This window comes from Eurosta solidaginis, chromosome 3 (genome assembly GCF_040869045.1).
Source record: "Eurosta solidaginis isolate ZX-2024a chromosome 3, ASM4086904v1, whole genome shotgun sequence".
In the NCBI taxonomy this organism is placed as follows: domain Eukaryota; kingdom Metazoa; phylum Arthropoda; class Insecta; order Diptera; family Tephritidae; genus Eurosta; species Eurosta solidaginis.
This window is the reverse complement of record NC_090321.1, coordinates 176,943,487-176,960,494: the sequence shown is the minus strand read 5'-3', so window position 1 is coordinate 176,960,494 and position 17,008 is coordinate 176,943,487. Positions and strand designations below refer to the sequence as shown.

Sequence of the window (17,008 nt, the reverse complement as noted above, 5' to 3'; positions counted from 1 at the left end):
TTCTCTTCCAATTTGCGTCGTGCTCCTCTTGATTTTCCCTACAAATTGGCCGGACGGGACCTACATGTTTTATGCCGACTCCGAACGGCATCTGCAAAGCAGATGAATTTTCACTGAGAGCTTTTCATGGCAGAAATACACCCGGAGTGCTTGCCAAACACTGCCGAGGGGCGACCCCGCTTAGAAAAATTTTCTTCTAATTGAAAAATCTTATTTCTAAAATTTTGATGTTGCTTTGTCCGGGAGTTGAACCCAGGGCATACGGTGTGATAGGCGGAGCACGCTACCATCACACCACGGTGGCCGCCAATAACAATAAATAGAAAAAACTTCAAATTTTAAAAAATGGGCGTGGCACCGCCCCTTTCTGACTAAGAAATTTTCTATGTTTCCGGAGCCATAACTCGAAGAAAAATTAACGGATCGTAATAAAATTTGGTACACAAATTTTCACTATAGCACGAAATATTTTTAGAAAAAATGGACGAGATCGGTTAAAGACCACGCCCCTTTTATATAAAAGATTTTTAAAAGGGTCGTAGACGAAAATAATAAGCTATATCTTAGCGAAAAAAAGCTTTGTATCAATAGAATTTTACTTTCTAAATTAAATTATAACATTAAATGGAAAATACTAAAATTTTTGAAAATGGGTGTGGCACCGCCCCTTTTATGACTAAGCAATTTTCTATGTTTCGGGAGCCATAACTCGAAGAAAAATTAACATATCGTAATGAAATTGTGTACACATATTTTCCTTATAGCAGACCGCCTTACCAACATGCATAACTTCAACAAATAATTACATACGAAGTATGTGATGTGTAGAAGAATAATATATGCAAAAGAAGGCAATTGGGAAAAACTTTACAACAACTAAGGCATGACGTAGCTGAATGCGTTTGTAACCATTTCAACTATCGTAGGAGTACGGGTTCGAATCCCAGTCCCGGGAGAAAAGGCTTTGAAGAGATTTACAAGGTATAATCGAAACAGCTGTCGCCTTGTCCGTCCTGATGTCACGTTGTTTAAATTTTTCCCAAATGATTAAATAAATTATAAAATTAAAAATTGCTTGAAATAAATGTTTTCATACATTTAAAGCAATACGGGCAATCCCCGATTAACTCATACAAACAGAAAATATTTCTAGTAAAAATGGACGGGATCGGTTAAAGACCACGGTAACTTAGAAATAAAACAAGTTTAAAAGGGTCGTAGACTAGAATAATAAGCTATAACTTAGTAAAAAATAGTTTTCAATCAATGATATTTCACTTATCAAGCTTTATTGTAAGAGGAAATGGGGAGACATTTTTTTAAACGGGCGGTGCCACGTGTTATGAAGCTCACGCTGAGTATATAATGTTCGGTTACACCCGAACTTAGACACCTTTACTTGTTTTATTTTATTTTTTATGAAGGTATCCTCTATTCTATTCGAAATTTTAGTTTTGTGTCACACTTACATATGTATTTATACAAAATTAAACTCGGTAAAGCGCCAATTTCATACATAACGGGTTGTGTGAAATAGGCTAAATTCCTTTAGCACATTTCTTCGTTTTGAATTATGACACTACTGAAGTAAATGTATATGTAGTTTATATGGGTGATATATGTAGGCGTACTGGGGAACCGAGCACCCAAACCCTAACTTCGGTAGCGCGCCAACGGCGTACCTCCCGGCTGGTGTGGAAAAAGCTTTGAAAAATAGTAATTTCACTTTAATTCTATGTCAATTTCATTTGATTTTACATATTTTTTATATTTTTGTTTAAGGAGCTCCATACCAAAACGTTATAATTACATTTGAAAAGTTTGTAGAAAATTTAAGAAAATGAAATCAAAAAGTATAACGTCTTAGATCAAATTCAAAATTTTAAGTAAGTTAGACCAGTTTGCTATATTTCCACTCACTGGTTAACTATTAACTCATTATTGCACTACCCCCCAACACTGGATGCAAAGACTGAGTTGAAAAAATACAAGTTTGTCGAATTTCGATCACAGGCGATACTAGTTATTATATGGAACATAAATGTTTAAAAACGATCCCCTTAAATATAAACAGTTAAATAGGTTTAAAAAGCTCTTTTAATTGGAAATTCAGATAAAAATATAAATTTAAAAGGCTTTACAAACCTTTTGTATGTTTTATTTTATTTCTTAAAAAAATGTTGGTGATCAAATAAGGTTGCGTCATAGACGCGCACAAGATAAGTCCTCTAGCTTCGATTCTGCTACGCATCGGTACAAAAAGCAAACATTTCATTAAAAAATAAATATAAATTAATTGATTTCAGTTATGATCTTCATCAAAACAAAAAGAAATTAATTAGATAAAGTTCTGTTTGTAATCACTTCGACAATGTTAGCCAATGTTTTTTGTTTTAAATACTTTTTCTCACTTTCAAAATGTACAATTCACGCTTTTGTCATGACTAGAAGGCATTTTCTAAGTAATTACAGAAACTCGCATACATTGTGAATGATAACTAAGTGTGATATCTTATCTGTCAAATTCCTGACAGGATGTTCAATATGGCTACTTTTTGCGTTTTGCCAGGGTGTTCAATATGGCGGCGCCTATCTTCAGCGGGTGATAGAAAGAGATACAGAATGAGACAGCGATAGTCAAATACAAATCAGATGATCCAATCACTTTGGAATTTTGACGTCTATGCAGAAGATATCACACTTATTTATCATTCACAATGCTCGCATACACTAAAATGCTTCTTGTTCTTTCTTTTTGTCCAAGCGCTCGTACGCCTAGCCACCAGCACTGATGTGCGCTTAGTTACATGAAGATTTTATGCTTTGTAGCTTGCATGCAGCCGTCATCTCGTATGCAGGTCTCCAATTCAAATATGTACACGTGTTTGACATCAAAGCGTAAAGATTTGGTATGCAGCGTGTAGTACGCGTGTATAAAGCTATGCCTCGTCTGTATCTTTCGTAAAATGAAGTAGTGTTTTGCGGATCAGGCAAACTTCTATTGGGACAGCATGCATATATCCCAGTAAATGAGTAAGTTTTCGGAATATCGCACAAATTCTGCACCCGTATCGTGTGTTTCGATTCGTATCGGAATCCATTCTTCACTCAATTTATAAATATGAAACTGCCTAACTCTTTATACAAATTATGATAAATTATAAATCCAACTAGTACGCGAAGTCTCTAGTTCATATATGTCGTTATTCGAACTCGCGATTTTTTAAAACTATACTTACATACTAAGAAAGAATGGTTCGCTTCCAAAATATTGGTTTGTTGGTTTAGTTTTGCACAGCTCCATGCTAGGCAAAATACACTTCTTTATTTTTGTGCTCACTTGTTACTGCTTTAAGTTAGTGAATGTTTTATAAATAGTTGACCGGTCAATGACTTTTACATATTTTGAAAAAACCGTTGCTTTAAATTGTTCAGCGAGAAAAATACAGCTCTATCAGCCCAATTCTCAATATTCCTTCGGAATTTTGGTCTCGCTGATTGTTTTTATTCCCGCGGAAAAATTCCTCCAGTTATTTTCTCCTAGGGAGAACAATAATTGTGTAATAGGAATTACGAATTTTCAAAGTCAGCTGTCTTGTCAATTGCAATTTCGTTGCGGATTTCTTATTTTGTTTAAAAAATTGAAAAGTTCAATTATTGTTGCGAATTTGTTTGAAATTAAGCAATAAAATATAAACAATGCATATTATTGCATTTCATGTGCTATTCACTGAAATGTGTAATGATTTGGTGCCACAGCAACATCAACAGAGGAGTATAAGAAGAAGAAGACGGCGGGATAACACAAATCCGCCGGAGTTGCCTGCTTCCATTCAGCAAAGCAATTTTCTGGCGGCCAAATTGAGTTGAATTCGTCTTTCGTCATTCGCCAAAATCTATTTAAGCCTTTTTAAAAAATCCTTGCGCAATTTCTGGATGGCTGCATCAAATATACCAAGAGCTCTTCCGTTGCTTATGATATACTTTTCGACTTAAAATAAAGAATATTGTGGTAGAATGTACATATTTTAGCACAAATTTGTACAAATAAGTGTTCTTTCTTAAAAGAGCCAATTAACTTTATTTTGATGCATTTACTTTAATTTAACAAGTGAAAAAACTCCTAAGAGATGGCAGAGAAATCTCCATCTCACTCACATTCATAATACCTACTTTTCTCCCATAACCGGTTTGCGCTTTTTCGAACATTGTTCACAATAAGAGAAAAGGGAGAAGGGAAAAACTAGCAAGGAATTTTTGTTTATAATTGGGCTGTATATATTTGCATTGATGTTTTTGCTTTTGCTTTGCACAACACTGTATAACCGTTATCTCTTCTGGTCGGTATGGTCTTCGGACACATGGAGGACTGAGACAACACAGACATAATGTTAATGAATTTCGATTTTGAAATTTTAAGAACAGCTTTTATAAACAGCTTCTCAGAAAAAAAGCTATAAAGGTCTGCATTAAGGCATCGAACCCCGAAGATCTTTTGCAATCCCGAGATTTCGGGACTTGAAAATGACATTCCCGGGGTTTTCCGGGATCATTCGGACTTACATTTGAATTTTGGTTCAGAAATAATTATGTAACATATACAAATATGAGTATTTTACCAAAAAACATCAATTAACTATTAGATCATTTAAAATAACATCTGAAAGACTAGATCTTAACTTGATACATTGTATGTATATGTATGTATAACACACACTAGAGGAATTAAGGAACATCTTTCAGACTCCATCACATCACGAGATCCATCGGATAGAAAAATGTCTGTTTCCTTTGAAATTGGATCATTGAGATTTGTAACTACCAGGAATAGAGGATTTCCTGTGGTTTAAAATTGAAACTTACAAAAATATTGTTATTATTCTATATTTAGGCTTAAAATAAATTTTAAGACTAAGGTTGACGGCAAAGTGCTCGCTATAATCTTTGCTAGAACATAATTTCAGTATGGCAATATGGCTCGGGAGTCTCGGGATTCGGGAACGAGATTCCTGGGAGTCGGTGCCATAGTCTGCATTCTGCAGCACTATTGTGCTCTGACTGCATATGCAAAAGGGCAATCACCTATAACTTTTGGATACCAATTCTATAAAGATATGCTGGGTTTAACCTTCAAAGATATAACTAGGCTTGGCACATATTTACTCCCAAGGCATGGGGTTTCCCTCTACGACGATGTATATATACATACATATTAATATATATATGTACATACAAAGTATTTATGTGGTTGTGTCTTTGCAAGTTTTTAAAAATTTAGTTTATGTTATTTATTTTCATTGTCAACGTTTTTCATGATGTGTTGCTATAAGAAAACTCATTGAAATGTTATACTTTTCTTTTTTTAAGAATTTACGAGCCATGCTCTAAACTATAGAAAAGAGTTATTTTCTGAAAATAATGTCGCCCTATTGGTTCTTCTCAGTTCTCTCAAGATTTTGTGCGTTCCTTTCACAAAATATTTTTTATTTGAATAAATAAAGGGATCACATTACCTATAAATAGAGCCATTTTACATAGCTCCAGGTGACCCAGTTCAAATGTAAGAATTTACGAGTGCAACATGAGGGTAACAATTTTTCCAGAAAAGGAAACACCATTCATAAGTGTTTAGGCATGCAAGAGCCCACCTAAAAATATTCACCCTTTATAAGGATATTTATAGTTCTATACAGTGCCGCCAGGTGCAAATCTATACTAAAGTTATAATAGAAGTCCATAATATATAACGTTTTGATGTAAAATAAAACTGACCACAAGTAGACATCAAATTAAAAATTTTTTTTTCGCTGTGAATTGCAAATGAGTAGTTGTTTAGTAAAGGAGTAAATTGTAATCGCTAAAGTTTATTGGCAGTAAAATTCCTAAAATATGGTAAGGGAAGCTTGCTGCCTTTTTGCTAAATACGGCAATATATTTGCTATTATGTTGCTATTTTTTATGTTATCCCAAGAAAGTTTTTTTGAAAAGAAATTACAACTTTTCCATCATCTATATATGTGACACACACATTTCATATATTATTGGCTCAAATCTGGTCGACCAACTGCAATCCCGAAATAGTCCCTATACGATACTTAAAACATACTCTAAATAGTGGCGAAAACATGCCGGAGATAGTGCCACAGGAGAATTTTTGAGTACAACGCGAATGGCTTTCAATATTTTTTGAAAGTCGATAATTTCGCGAAATCTCAGACCCAATACAATTTTACTGAGACTTACCTTCATAACCTAATTTTGTGAGTTTTTTCTCATTACAAATGTTCAACAAGTAATGTTTATCAATTATTTAATATACTATATTTTAAGAAGTTTCAAATGCTACGTGGCAGTTCTAAGAGTTATCCAATACGAGTGAAATTTTGCATGGCTTATTTTTATACCATTATTTATTATATTCAGTGTTGCCAGAACTTTTTCAGAAAAAAGGCTAGATTGACAAAAATAAAACCTAAAAAAGGCTAAATAAAAATGTTTAAGGCTAAGAAAAAAGCTAATAGTTTAAGGCAACTTTCTATGCGTTTATTAATTTTTTCCATAAAAAACATATCAGAATAAAAAATTTAAATTAATTTTTACTCTAGTTTCATAAAAATAAAAAAAAAAATAAAAATAGTAGATGCTGTGTTTTAATTTAAAAGGAATAAATGATAAATAAAACTGCACTATAGTCTATAAGTTTTCGTAATATGTTTGAGGTAAATGATTTTATTATACCTTTTGTCCTTTTGAAGAACCCACGAAAGATACGACTCTACCCTCACTAGGGTAGGCACTTTGTCGTTGGTGTGAGGGCTTAGCCGAACTCCATAGCGCCCGACTATGAGGCGGAGCTGTTTAGGACTGACATCTACGCCGTTTCGCTTCATACGAGGGCGGCGGGATGTCGGTGACCAAGAACTGCCAACCCCCTAATCCAGGGTGTTATGCGGACCGTGCATATTGGACGATTTGCAGCCAGGGGATAAATTCAGCTGTATTCGAACGGAGCCTTCCCAATACCGGGCCACCTCGAGAAGTATTAATGGCCTTACCACAGTAAGGGGCGCTGCTGTGGCGGACGGTTCTTTCCCCGTATATAATACTGGACCGCTGAGCCCGCCTTGTCGGGCAGGTGGTCGTACGACTAAGATGAACGACTCATTACCTGACTGTAATAAGGACGATGTAAAGAGGAGGACTGAGTCGCAATCCAAGGACGACAAATACGAATTAAGCGATGCGTCGGACTCGGGGAGCGAGAGTAGTGCTGATTCAATGAACTCCGTGTTGGAGAAGCACACAAATGAAAACGGAGTAGAAGAGTGGAGAAGGGTATAGAGCAGAGGAAGTAAAAGAGCTCTCTCGCAGTACCGTGCAGCACTAAGAATTGTACAACGCTTGGGAGCAGTGGTCGACCCAACAGAAGTGGAGATCGAGCGCTTGGAATGGGCGCATGAAGCGGTAGAAGTAGGTCGAAGGCAGTTCAAAAGGTTTGCTGCGAGAAACCCTCGGTTCTGCAACCGGTACGAGGAGGAAGAAGCGTCGAATGGCAGAATGAAGAGGCAACGTTCGGCGGAAGGCGACAAGCCTGCTTTCAAGAGGCAGAAAGGACCCAGTCCTAGAGCCGCGAAGCAGGGCAGTCGCATAGACAAGACAAGTAGGTCCAAAGCTGTAAGACAGATGGGCTCCAATAGCGAGGTAGCAACTACCTCGAAAGCTGCGAGTTAGAGCGAAGTTCCAATTAAGGAAGTAGGAGATAAACCAAAGGGAGATAACGCTAAGACTCCGGCTTTCTCGGAGGCACTAAAGGGAGTTAACGCTAAGACTCCGGCTTTCTAGGAGGTGCCAAAGGGAGATAACACTAAGACTCCTGCTTTTCCCGAGAAGATGAGTGATGTGGCAAAACAGTCACTGACTGTGGCGCTGGTTGATCGTAACAGTCCTTTCGGACAAATGACTACTGAAAGGTGGAGATCTGTGGAAAGGGAGCTTATTAGCTTAATGCTTAAGATGATGCGGGAACAACCAAGTAAGCCCCTTCCAACCTTTGATTCGGGGGGATGGTATAATGGTGTGAAGATGATAGCGTGCGACAACATCGCGAGCTTGCGGTGGCTGGAGGAAGTGGTTCCAAACCTCCAAAGGCAAGGCACGAACGCGCGGTTTGAGGTGGTGGATAAAGCGCAAATCCCCACGGTACCAAAAGTTAAATTATGGATACCATGCGTGATGAAGTCGGAGGATACACTGCGACTTCTGCAGAATCAGAATCCGAACATACCGACACAGGATTGGAAGGTACTTACTGTATCTCGGCCTACCGAGGATGGTCAGTTCTACATCTTCCAAATAAACAAGCAGGCGGAGGATATTTTGTACACGCAGCTTGGTAAAATGTCCTTTGGCACTGGCAAAATTTACATGCGACTCAGGAAAAGAAGTCCCGAGGATAAAAACCCTAACACGCTAGAGGTGGGCGAAGTCGAAAAGGACCTCAAAAGCCTAAGGGAAAAAAGACAGGTGGAGGTCCCCGACGTCACCACGAACGTGCTAGAAGAGGACCAACCGCTAAATGGTGCTGTGACTCGCACAGAGGAACACCCTGCACAACAGTCACGGGAGGCTGAAGGGGGCCTCGAATACTCTAAACCAAAAGGGCAAGGGGAGGACGACGACGTCAAGACGAAGGTGCTGGAGGGGGACAAACAGCCCAATGGTGCTGCGAGTCCTACAGATAAACCTCCAACACAGTAAAGTGGCGTCGAGCGAACTCCTCCTAACCCTTGAGGAGAGTTCGTTTGACGTGGCGCTATCCAGGAGCCGTGGCTCTCATCGGGAGGAAAGGTTTCTGGACTTAGCGCGCGCGGGTTTGGCGTTTACTACGCGCAAACGGAAGGACGGGTGCGAGCTGTAGTAATGGTAAGGAAACAGCTGCATTCATATATGCTGCCTAATTACACCACTGAGGATCTCGTAGCGGTGGCCGTTGAGCAAAAGAATAAGCAGGCATTTATCCTGGCGTCCTGCTACATGGCCCATGCTGCGGAGGTCCCACCGATGGAGTGCAAACGGCTAGTACAGGAGGAAGGGCGCAAAGGGCGGTTGGTCATAGGCGCAGATGCAAATGCGCACCACAATGCGTGGGGAAGAGCAGATACGAACGAGAGAGGCGAATCTCTGTTTTGTTACATCCTGTAAACCAATTTGCAGATAGCCAACAGGGGAAATGTCCCTACATCCATTGGTCCAACATCCAGCAATGTTCTGGATATTACATTGAGCTCCGAGCGTGATATATCAAGGTATGATTGGATGGTTCTTGATAGACCATCCTTCTCCGACCATGCGTATATCAGCTTCAACATCCCCCTAAAGAGGGTAGAGAAAGGAGGAACCTTTAGAAACCCTAGGTCAACGAACTGGACTAAATTCCAGAAACATGTAGAAACAAAACTGGGACAACCCAAAGAGGTTGCTAATGTAGAGGAACTGGAGGAGTCGAATGAATTCCTAACAAGGACGCTTATGACTGCGTATAACAAAGCTTGCCCTCTAAGAAGATTCAGAGGAAAAGCAAAGCAATGAGCTGAGTCTTCTAAGAAGACAGGTAAAAGAAATGTTTAAGCTAGCAAAGACCGCGGAAAGCGAAGCGTGTCGGGACGAGTACAGGGATCTACTGAGGATCTACAAGCGTGAAATTACCAGGGCGAGGAGAAACTCATGGAAAAGTTTCTGTACGGAGATAGGAGTGCTCCAGCGAAACAGCACGGTTGAAAAAAGTCCTAGCAAAGGGAAACATAGTCCAGGCACTAATAAAGAAAGAGAACGGGGAATGGTCACGTAATAGTGAGGAATCCCTTGAGGTGCTTCTCGATACACATTTCCCATCGGGAGACGGTTTAGAGGAGCCAGCAGACATCACTCACACTTCGATCACGGAGCTAGTAGTGCCGGGCTTGGTGACCGATACCAAGATCGAGTGGGCAGTGAAGACGTTTTCTAAGTTTAAATCGCCGGGCCCAGATGGTATATTCCCGGACATGCTACAAGCCTCAAGTAGGGCGGTCGTGGAATGGCTTAAAATAATATTCGATGGGTGCATACGACTGAATCATGTACCGCACTCTTGGAGAACTGCTCGTGTAGCTTTTCTACCAAAGGCGGGGAAGATCGGTCACGTGTATCCCAAAGACTATAGAACCATTAGCTTAACATCATTTCTGCTCAAAACCTTTGAGAGGCTGATAGATGTGTACATGAAGTCCAACGTGGATGAAAAGCTGCTCTCCACAACACAGCATGCGTACACCAAAGGCAAGTCGGTAGACACCGCATTGCATAGGGTGGTAATAAACATAGAAAAATCCCTGGAATATAAGGAGTATGCTCTAGGAGTCTTCTTGGACATTGCCGGGGCTTTCAATAATGTTGCAAAATGGGCGATTATGGATGGTCTTAATTACATTAAAATACATCCTGCCTTAATCAGATGGATCGGCTGCGTGTTAAATTGCAGAAAGATTACATCACAAGGGGATTGCACGAGGCCACGAAATCAGTGGACAGGGGCACGCCGCAGGGAGGGGTGCTATCACCTCTGCTGTGGACGCTGGTCATCAACCAACTGCTCAGGCAATTCGATGAGGGACCCGTAAAACTTACGGCTTACGCAGATGACGTTGCAATTGTCATAAGTGGAAAGTGCCTTCCAACGATTAGTTCTTTGATGGATTGGGCGCTTCGCGATATTCATACCTGGGCATCTAATGTCGGGTTGAAAGTCAATGTGGGGAAGACGGATATGGTCTTGTTTACAAAGAGGTACAAGGTCCCAAATTGGACCAGGCCTAAGTTAGGAGGGGTGACCTTACAGGAGAAGCCTTGCACAAAATATTTAGGAATCATCCTAGACAGTAAGCTGTCATGGAAGCTCAACGTGGAGGAGAGGGTCAAGAAGGCTTCAACGGCACTCTATGCATGTAAAAGAATGCTGGGGTGTACGTGTGGCCTATCGCCCTCTCTTTCTCATTGGGTTTTTACACCGATTGTAAGCCCTATTCTATACTATGGAGTTCTTGTTTGGTGGAAAGCCACACAAAAAACAACATACCTCAAAAATTAAAGGGGGTATGCAGACTATCGATGCTTAGCATTACGGGAGCCCTGAAAACAACCCCGACGGCTGCACTGTATGCCATTTTGCACATCCCACCTGTAGACCTGGTAGCAAAGAACAAAGCGTTAACGACCGCAACCAGGCTCGGTGCTTCGGGGCAGCTTGAGCGCCGACCATATGGCTATAGTAGTATAGCGTCCTCAATCCAAAGACGAACAGACTACATGATTCCCTATCTGCGCTTCGAGGGAGATCTTAAGGCCACAATAGAGGTGGACGGTTGGCGCAAAGGTGCGCAAATGGCGGACGAGGCGATACATGTGTACACCGATGGTTCCAAAGTAGTGGAAGGAGTAGGGTCTGCGGTATACTGCGCTGATCCGGAAATAAGCAGATCCTACAGGCTGCCGGATTACTGTAGCGTTTTCCAAGCGGAAATATTAGCCGTAACCAAAGCAGTAGAAACCCTGGAAGAGAATAGCTTAAGCTGCAACCGTGTTAACTTTTATATTGACAGTCAAGCAGCAATTAAGGCAATAAGCTCGCATAGCACAGCATCTAAATGCGTGTTAGAGTGTAAGCAGTCTCTGGAGAGAATCGGGACAGGGAGAAGCATACATCTATATTGGGTCCCAGGGCATATGGGAATAGATGGGAATGAAAAAGCGGACGAACTAGCTAAAAAGGGCGCATCCCTTGAAGCTTGCTCCGTAGATGTCCCAATTAGATTGGGCGAGATTAAGCGAAGTCGAGAGGTGCACATGATCGACCAAGCGGGAAAAGCGTGGGTTCAAGCGCAGGGCTGTAAAGTGTCGAAGATTATGTGTAGGTCTTACAACCTTAGACTAACACAGTTGCTCCTATCATTAAAAAGAGATGACTGTAGACTCATGACGGGTATTCTGACTGGACACTGCCTTCTGGCGTCACATGCCTTTAAACTAGGCTTGGTCAGTGATAGCAGATGTAGGAAGTGCGGGTTGGAGGAGGAAACGATCGAGCACGTTTTGTGCTCGTGCCCTGCACTTGCCAGGCTAAGACTCTAGCTATTACGAGTGATACAGCTGTCAGATCTAGAAGCAGCAAGTGGCTTAAGTCCTAGGAAGCTTCTAGTATTTGCTAAGAGGACGGAGTTATTTTATAACATAGGTCCTGGTTTTTGATAGGGTTTTTCAGTTTGGTCGTTAAAACAAACTTCTGGTAACACTACGGACTCAATCAGTCTATGTGAGGTCCTCATGGACCGGCCAGTTCAACCTACCTACCTATAGACTCTACATGCCACACTGTCTGGGAACCTCTTTTTCAAGTTTTTGGTATGTATTTTACACCGACTCCAAACGATATCTGATAAATGAATTTTTGGAGGGAATATCTTCATGGCACTTTCTGGGCTGGCCGGACCACTGCTGATGAATGACCCCCGGTTAAATAGAGTTTTGAAATAGGTTATTATCAATATGAAAAAGGGAATTTGAAGTCAGATGGTGCCTTATTATAAGTCCAAGCAATTTCATATGTGCAATAAAACTTATAATAAGGTTATACTATGGTACACCAATCCTTATTCAACCTCCTTATTATAATAGCTTATGTAAGCCTGATTTTGGGAGCTCTCTTAAGCTAGCCCAACCTTTTCAGCCTAATCAAAAAACGGACCGTACTAAATTGCACAACATTTATTACTAATTTAGTACCGGTTAACTAAATTTATTGCCCTTGTATTTTAAAAAACCAAAAAACGAGACCGTACTAAATTGCACAACATTTAATACTTGTGTATATGGGTTGGGCTAGCTTAAGTTTAAGCTAGCCCAAACCCCGATATTTTTTCAAATACAAGTGTAATAAATTTAATTAACCGCTACTTAATTAGTATTAAATGTTGTGCAATTTAGTACGGTCTCGTTTTTTGATTGTGCATATGGGTAGGGCTATCTTAAACATAAGCTAGCCCAACCCTCGATATTTTTTAAAATACAAGGGTAATAAAATTAGTTAACCGGTACTAAATTAGTATTAAATGTTGTGCAATTTAGTGCGATCTCGTTTTTTGATTGTGCATATCTGTGGACATTTGACAAAATAACCTGTTTCAAAAATGCAAACTTCTCAGGAGAGCAAAAAAACGTGCTTAGGGCCTTCCACTATAAAGATTCCTTATATATAAAGGACAAAATCGCTTAAACCTGGATACTGGTAATTAACGAAGTGTTCTTCAATCAGTTGATTTATTTTAAACCTTTTACTTTTTTAAATAAATACAAAACAAATAAGTAAGTTGTTTTGTCAAATGCCTTTCCTTACAGAAAATCATCCTACCTCATACAAGCTGTTTTTTCAAATTTCATTTTTGTAAAATAGGCAATGGTTTTTTTGTCTTATGTCGACACAAGTTTTTTTGACGAAAGCCAATTAAAAAAAAAGCCAAATTAAGATTTTTTTCTAGCGGCATTTATCTTTGAACTAATTTTATTAATGAATTTGTTTTAAAATAAAGAAAATATTCCATTTATTTTTAATTAAAAAATTCAAAAACATCGCGTATAATATTAAATTACTATTTGCATATGCATATGTAAGTATAGAAAATAATTATAATAATTATTATTAAGTATACTCTATATCATCTAGGTCCGAATCAGCTTCGACTTCGCATTCACCTTCTGCTGGTAAATGTCTATAAAAATTATGAAAATCGGTGTTGATCAGGGGCAGCATATCCAATAAATCTTTCTTTTTGTTTTTTGTTATAGTAAACAAAGATGTATAGCTCGTCGGCAATATAGGAATCGACTTTCCTGGACGACGTGGGTTGATGTTTAACTCATTAAATTTCACTTCTGGTTTCAAAGACGTCTTATATTGTAAAACTCCAGGCTTTTGTTTCTCATAGCGCATCCAGCGAACGTTTTTCCACTCAAACTTGTCACCTGAAATTGACGAGATTAAATAAATAGACTAAATATATACATATAAATTAGTATCATTATATGGAAAAATTTGAAATTTATAAGTTACGATTTGAAAATTACCTTTTGCGTTTGTCGTTCTCCAAGTGTATTTCATTTTAAGGAGGGCACTGAAGTCAAAAAACTCTTCCTGCTTCATTTCATGTACGACGTATTTACTACTTGTAGCAGCTATAAGGTTGGCCCAGTCGTGCGGATGCTGAATGGATCCTGACATATTTTTCTTTTTCCTTTCAATCTGTGCATGAACGGAATCACATTCAAGATGCGTGTGTCCCACAACTAGGAATTTATGGTCTATAACCGCTATACTAGGATGTTTTTCGATAACTTGTTCAAACATGGCTGAAATATAAGAGTTACGATTCTGCCCCGGACATGAGTCGCTGTACATAATAACATGACTAATAGATTCTGGCAGGCTCATCAAACATTTAAAAATGTAGGAGCCAATATCATTTGCTCCACGTTTTGCAATTATTTCGTGCCATATGTAACAGTTTGCTTTTTTCGTTTCTCCGTCGTGCACTGTTAAATTGAAAGTCCTTAATGGACGTTTATAAAAAAACATTGAAGCATGTACATATGTACGGAGTTGGCAAACATTGTTGTAAGTCAAACGAAAACATGTTTACATTCCCATGGTTACTGGCTATCTCTTTGTCGGTTTTTTTGCAGTTATATGCAAAATCTGCCTCATCGTGATGTCCTTTTTGTTCCATTAATAGTTGTTTCTTTTCATTTTCCTCCGTCGTGTTTCCAAAACGGGATTTTAGGATTTCACATTTATTGCAAAGATCAACTTGAGGCTTCTTAAACTTTATATTTAATTGTCGAAATATTTCTTGATATTTTGTTTCTGAAACCGGTTCAGAATACTTTTCTTTATACAATCTATATAAGTGAGCAAGGTTTAGGCCACGCTGGAAGTATAGCTGACTAGTGTGACGACGACTGTAATGGCTTTGGTACTTAGGTATACTGTGTAGTGTGCAAGTACTTCATTATATTTTTCGATTGACAACTTATGATGAGGAGAATGCTTGCCTCGTTGGTCATTTGCGATATCTCCACCAAAATGGCCTTTGATCTTTTGACGACATACAGTTTTAATACTTTGATCCGTTTCACCAAATATTTTTAAAAAACACTTTTTGCATACTCGAGTTTTCTGTCCATTAATTTCAAAGTGATAAAAATAAACAAACTGTCGATTTCTTGGATTTCAAGCTTTTTTAAGCGTTTCAGTTTTTTTGGGGCTCTATGTGTATCATACGAGCAAGATAATAGCGTCGCTTGTTATAATCCCCGAGTTTCCAGTAGACTTTGAATATTTTTTCCTGTTGGTCCACGGTGATTTTTGTATTACACATTTTAAAGCAATCGACTAATTTTTCAGTTTTCTTTGCTGGAATTGTCTTATTCTTCCATGTAACATATTCCTTTCCCAAATTTTTGTTTATTTTATTAGTTTTCTTAAAATTTGTTGGCTTCGAGTTATTCAGAAGTAGTTCCTCAATTACACCTTCCATCATTCTGATACTTTCCGATGTACTATTATGACTAGAAATGCTCGAAGGTACATAATCTGAATCGTTGTAATCAGTTTCATGAAATATATCTTCTTCTGAGTGGTCGCTTTCAATGCTCCTAAATTGGGAAGTATTTAGATGTTGTCGCAACATAGAAATGTTATTAGTATCGAATAGCACATTATAGGATGAAGCTGTTTCATTTGGGAGTTCATTCAATACTTCACTATCCACGAAGCTAAACGGATGAACTATTTTTTTATTTTGCACACTTTTACTAGGGCATATATTGGAGGTCACTTTTATTTTTTGGGCTAAAGCTACTAATTTTTTACCTCTACCCATTTTTTTCAATAAAACTTGTTTTATTTTCGAAAAGCAACTTAAATTTGCTTATTTTACTTTTATAAGTTTAGCTAAAGCACTTCTCTGCAAATAAGATTTCACTTTTTACACTGTTTTTCGCAATAAATAACCTGTATTGATGCAAGATGTTCTTTCACAATTTCATTTGGCAACTGAATGGTTGACAAATCAGCTTGTTCAAATTAAGAAAGCAGTTTTTTTTAAGCATGCATTTGTCAAAAGAACTTCAATCGAAACAAGTTGTTTTGTCAAATTAAAATTGTTGAAGTTACTCAAACGATAAACAGAGACAAGTTTTTTTGAAAAATTTCCGTTATGATTTTTACGTTGGAAATTCCATCTTAATCGAGACGAGCTTTTTTTTCACACGTAATTGTGAAAAACTACAAAAGAAGTTATTTTGATGACCGTTATAGCTTTTGAACTAACGGTCCTAGGAATATGGCTATAAGACAGAAATATGCGCCTTGAAATTTCATATATATGATAAAAATCTTGGAGAATTGTCTTATTTCGAGAGAAGTTGTTTTGTCAAATGTCCACAGATATGGGTCGGGCTATCTTAAACTTAAGCTAGCCCAACCCTCGATATTTTTTAAACCACAAGTGTAATACATTTAATTAACCGCTACTAAATTAGTACTAAATGTTGTGCAATTTAGTACGGTCTCGTTTTTTAATTGTGCATATGGGTCGGGCTATCTTAAACTTAAGCTAGCCCAACCCTCGATATTTTTTAAAATACAAGCGCAATAAATTTAGTTAACTGGTACTAAATTAGTAATAAATGTTGTGCAATTTAGTACTGTCTCATTTTTTGATTGTGCATCGATATTTTTTAAAATACAAGGGTAATAAAATTAGTTAACCGGTACTAAATTAGTATTAAATGTTGTGCAATTTAGTGCGATCTCGTTTTTTGATTGTGCATATGGTTCGGGCTATCTTAAACTTAAGCTAGCCCAACCCTCGATATTTTTTAAAACACAAGTGTAATACATTTAATTAACCGCTACTAA

At 38.4% G+C, this 17,008-nt stretch overlaps 1 protein-coding gene and 1 pseudogene across 3 annotated transcripts in view; both read right to left on the bottom strand.

Annotated features, from left to right (window-relative positions):
* LOC137244677 (uncharacterized) overlaps positions 1-17,008 on the bottom strand; it is a 164,803-nt gene that overhangs the window by 87,243 nt on the left and 60,552 nt on the right. The window lies entirely within an intron of this gene.
* On the bottom strand, positions 13,672-15,968 carry LOC137243492 (uncharacterized; annotated as a pseudogene).